The following is a 5,261-nucleotide window of genomic DNA, read 5'->3' as shown; positions in this document are numbered from 1 at the left end:
GGATGGAAGTTGTCTTTCCATCCTCTTTGGGAGTACCAATAATGAAGATACTTCAAGAATTTCAGGTTGAACCAAATAGTATTCAAAGAAGAATCAACCAAACTATTCATCTACAACAAACAAGAGAAGAGGTCCATATCAGGTCTCAAGTTGTGTAGGAAAGGGTTAAAAAGATTTTTTATAAGATAACCAAGGCTGAATATTTCTACCTTGGTGATAAGGTGCTCAAGTGGGATTTGAGGAGAGAAGACAAAGGTAAACAAGGGAAATTTGATTTCCTATGGAAAGGTACCTATGTCATTTATGATTTCAGAGGAAATAATGTTTTCTTCCTGAGAGAAATTGATGGTACAGATGCAGAAGGTGGGCCAGTGAATGGTCAGATGCTAAAACACTACTTTGAACCTAGTTAGTAATTTTCATTTCCAATTTGTACATATTCTATTTTCAAAATTCTAGTTTGGATTGGATGGTGATTTTTGAAGTTTAAGCCTAGAGAGAAGGCCCTAAGCTTTGAAAGATTCACTGTCATAAGTATCAATAATGCAGATGCATGGAAGAACACTTTACAAGGTAACATCAACAGCAATTCAAAGGCCACTGATCTTAAAAGTTCTTGACATTTCACTAGAAAATGCCATCCCCAAGTGGAGCCACTGTTAGGTTCCTATACAAATAGGAGTCATAATTTTGAATGACTAAGGTTAACCCTTGTAATATTGTACATATCTTTGCTTTCTGCAAATGTTTTCCATATTAAAAAATTAAAAAATGTAAAGAGGGTATGTCGTAAAAGAAAAATCAAAGGACAAAAATAATGAAAAAAGGTAAAAAAATGAAGATATATGAACCCCAAAAAACAAAAAGAGACCATGAAAGTGTGCAAGTCAAATGTCATTGCTATTTACTTTCATGCATAATAATCATTGTGTGCAGCTTGTTATTCATGCCACAATCCATGGTAATCAAATTATTTAAACTTGGTTATTTCATGCTTTGAATTTTATGTTTATAGCTAAAGAATAAAATCTGACCAAATAGTTTAATTTTGGCAGATCATTAGATAGGTAGAAAAAATAAAAGTAGATCATTAGTTTAATCTGAGCCCTTGGATGATATAAGGTTAGAATTAGATAGTACTTTGTAAAATAAAAATGATTGATAAGGGTTTGCTAGGCTAAATGCACCCAAATAAAATGAAAGAAAAAATGGTAGGGTAAGTAGAACAAAGGTTGCAGAAATATCAAGTGATTACACAAAAGAACTTATGTCATGTTTAAATACATCTTTCAAATGTGAAAAAGCAGTAAAAAAAGAAAGGAAAATGGTTTAAAACTTGATTTATTTAACATCCCCTCAGCCATTTCACCCCTCTACTTACTAATTTCGCATAAATAAGTTCTAAGTACTTAAATCCTTTAAGTCAAAGAGGCTCAGAGCATTTCTCTGACTTTTGGAGGGACTGAACCCTCAGCTTAATGACTAATGGACACAAGTGCTAGAATTTCCTTCATAAAATTCATCTCCATTCATTTCCCCTCATTAGCTTAATAAAATCCATTTTCCTAAGGAAAAACTTCATTTTCCTAGGGAAATTAAAGACCACCATGCAAATCATATTTCATTCAAAAAACCCACAAAAAACCTTTTATCATAAGTATTGAGTAAAGAGCGCAAATATTACATGTTACATTATGCTTAAAGGATATTACTCACTCCGCTCATTCACTTCATATTAATTTTTATTTTTTATTATATAATCCCCAAAGTTCCATTATCCTATATTAATTAATTCCTTTACATAAATAACCCAACCCCTAATTTGGTTATAAACTATACACTCTACCCCATATCCCGACAAAATTAATTAATCCCAACATTTAAGCAACGCCCAATATGCTAACTTAGGATTAATTCCTAAATTAATCCCAAACCGCTGTGATTATAACCATGGGCCCCCTCTCAACTCTCATTCATTTGCTTTGTGCATCTTCTCTGCCTGACTACCGTTAGATCACAAGCACCCAAATCTAATGGCCTATAGCCATACCGACCAAACTTGATTGTCGATCTTTACTAGCCCGATAAGGCAGTTTTCCCCAACCCCCTGAATGCTACGTGTTGCACTCTAAGGTAGATCGGGTGACCCCTCCTAAAAACCACCCTCGCCACAAAAGTAGTGCAATGGCCAAGCAAAACCGCTTCCTCGCTTAACCAAAAAAACCACCAACTGTTTGTTCATAAATGAACCTGCCAAAAATAATTGTTTTTCTATAAAAGGCCACAAAGCCCTTTTTTCGCCCTTTTCACTCATTTTTCTCTGTAAACTGTGAAAACCTTTGCGACTCCTGCAAACACCAAACTTGCCACAGACCTCCAAATTCGCTTTAGAAGACGTTGCATATAACCCAGCTGACCTCTCAGTCCATACCAGAACCATACAAATGTCTGTAGGTGCCGTGAACCATCAACTTGAAGCCAATTCAATCGATTCTAGGCATTTCACCATAGAATACCACTCCCCATTCAAAATTGGAAACGTTCTGCCTGTCAAGTATTTTCATTAAGTAAAATTAATTGAAAAATAGCTTAAATTAAAAAAAAAAAAATGCGGCCAAACCCTCTGATAAGTTTCCAATTTCCATTTTAAACCTTTGAATAAACCCCCAACGCCTAATTCAAATCCACAAGAACTGAATAATGGCTACCCCTGTTACCTTGGACGTTAGAATTATCACAACTCCCCATTTAGACCTCGACCACCTTCCCTTGGCTGACACGGACTTCCAAATCAAAGATACATCTACCTAGGGCCACCTGCTTAAAATCCATTGTTTAAGTAGGGACAGATACCTCAACCATGTTGATGATATTTGCCCTTGGGAGTCAAATTTTCCAAAATATTAGTTCCTCCAAGTACATATCTTCCTAGAAATTATCCATATGTGCCATGCATGCTACATCCCTAGTCATAGAACCATAATGTCTCATGACCAAAAGGTGTTGTTTACTATCATAGTTGAATCCATTAATGAAATGTTTCAACTCCAACCAGGACCAAACCTAACTCCACTCTCAATTGGAGATTTGTTAGACCAATATTCCAAATTAAATCCCTCTACACTGGACCAGTTGTTCCAAGATTTCATTGTTGAGGAGCAGTACATTCCTAAAAATCTGCCCCAATATCTTTATGCCATGTTCTCTAAAAGGGGAAAACAAATCATCACCAGGATATCATGTATCCTAGGCTGCTCTGTTGATGAATTTGTTGATGAACTTTTCTTAGCTGTCATGTCAATCTATACCCGAGGACTACCTCCTGCTGTTGTGTAAAATTATACTGAGTTCATAGCTGAGAGAATGCATGAACAATTCACTAGGATGAAAAATGAAAGAGTGATCAAATACTCATTTGTCCTCTACCATATGTTCTTATATTATTAGCCAGACAGATTTCCTTTTGCCCTCCAGAAGCTGGATACCAAAGGCCAACCCAGATCTGTCATTTTTTGTACCCCACTATTCCATAAGTATGATTGACCATATACCTATTCAGATTTCATAGATTCTTTTGTTCATCTAGTCATGACTATGGTGAAAGGAAGCCCTCCTCTTGGGATAAGTCTAGAGATCAAAAGGGTCCTACAATTTTCTAAACAAAGCAAAGTGGGAGATTGGTACCTTTACCAAAACCACATAGAGATAAGGATTTATGGTTGTTAGCTTGCACCATATAAACTACCCAAATACCTCCCCATGAGGTTATTTTCTCTAGAGTACTATAGACAAATAATGAACTCTGATGAGATAAACTTTTTCTCAGCCAAGAAAAGATCACAATTCAAAGTAAAAAACCAGTTAGGCCCCTTCATCTGCAATTCTAGAGAGGCAGGGAAGGAAGCAGACCAAATTTTGCAGCAAATGAAGTTCCAACAAGGTTTCATGTGGAGGTATGACCCTCAAGAATTCATGACCAGATTATGAAAAAAGGCCAAGTTGGGACATTATATCCACCACCCCATACCAGAGATAGAAAGATATGAAAATCAATAAGAGTGGGTGGAAAAAACTCTTGTAGACAGAGACAGTACAAAGGTAGATGTAGAAAATGCCTTATGTGACTTAGAAAGGAAGTGTGATGAGATCTTGTTCTTACAGGTACCTGAACAACAAGAAGTAGCCATGAGTACCCTTCCTATCATGCAGACTCCTGAAAATGAAGAAAGAAATCCCAAGAGAAACAGAGAGGGAGCTTCCATTTCAGGTATGGATATATCTAATGTACAGTGTGAAACCAGTCATAGCAAAAGCCAAAGACTCAATCATGTTTCTGAACAGGAAGATACAGAAGGATCAACACAGGTGACCAACACTGATTTAGACAGAAGCAAGGGCACAACCCCATCTGGGGAGACACAAGAACCATCCACATCGCAAACTCAGATGTTGGAAAGGAAGCTAAGTGTGGAAGTGTCTTCATTCAATAGGCCTGCTAACAAGGACCAAGACATAAATGATAGATATAAAGAAATCAAAATGAGGAATGAGAAGCTCAAAGTTCAGACATATGCTCAGTATCTAAAAATCAATCCCACAAATCAAACAAGGCTGATGTCATATTTTGACATCAAGAAGGGAAAGCTTCAAATGTCCTTTATCAAACCTACAACACAGCAGCCTAGGACATCTTCAAACTTCAAGAGGGTTGACTTTGAAGTATTTGCAAGGGATATTCATCCCATAGACCAAATAGAACTTCATAAACAGGCAGGAGAGATGATATACTCCACCCTTACAAGTAAATCCATAGCTGCCCATTAGCTACAAAACTCATTGAATAATATCTCAGCCCAGTTTTAGTTGGAGAATTCCTCCTCACATGCCAAGGATACTAGGATTAAGTCTTTGGAAGACTTATTTATTGAGTTGGGACACGATCCCAAAGATATTAAAGCTATAGAGAATCTCATAAATAAAAAAAATGATGATATTGTTGCACTTAAGAAGCAATTAAAAATACCCCCACTGCAACATCCTCAAACACAGGCAGTCTTAGAAAGCCAAACCATACACAAGGAGTTGGTGGAAAAATCAATGATCAACTAAGGGAGACAGAGAAAGAATTGGATAGCTTGATCCAATTAAAACAAATTGACATAGCCACAACTTCCACAAATGTCATCCCTATAGTATCTAGAACAATCCCTTCCACACTAGCAGCTTCACTAGCACCTACAACTCCACCTGCCATAGTATTG

The sequence above is a fragment of the Pinus tabuliformis genome, chromosome Q (genome assembly GCF_031772625.1).
Source record: "Pinus tabuliformis cultivar Carrire ecotype Pingquan chromosome Q, CPIR1, whole genome shotgun sequence".
Taxonomy (NCBI): domain Eukaryota; kingdom Viridiplantae; phylum Streptophyta; class Pinopsida; order Pinales; family Pinaceae; genus Pinus; species Pinus tabuliformis.
This window is presented reverse-complemented; position numbering follows the sequence as displayed.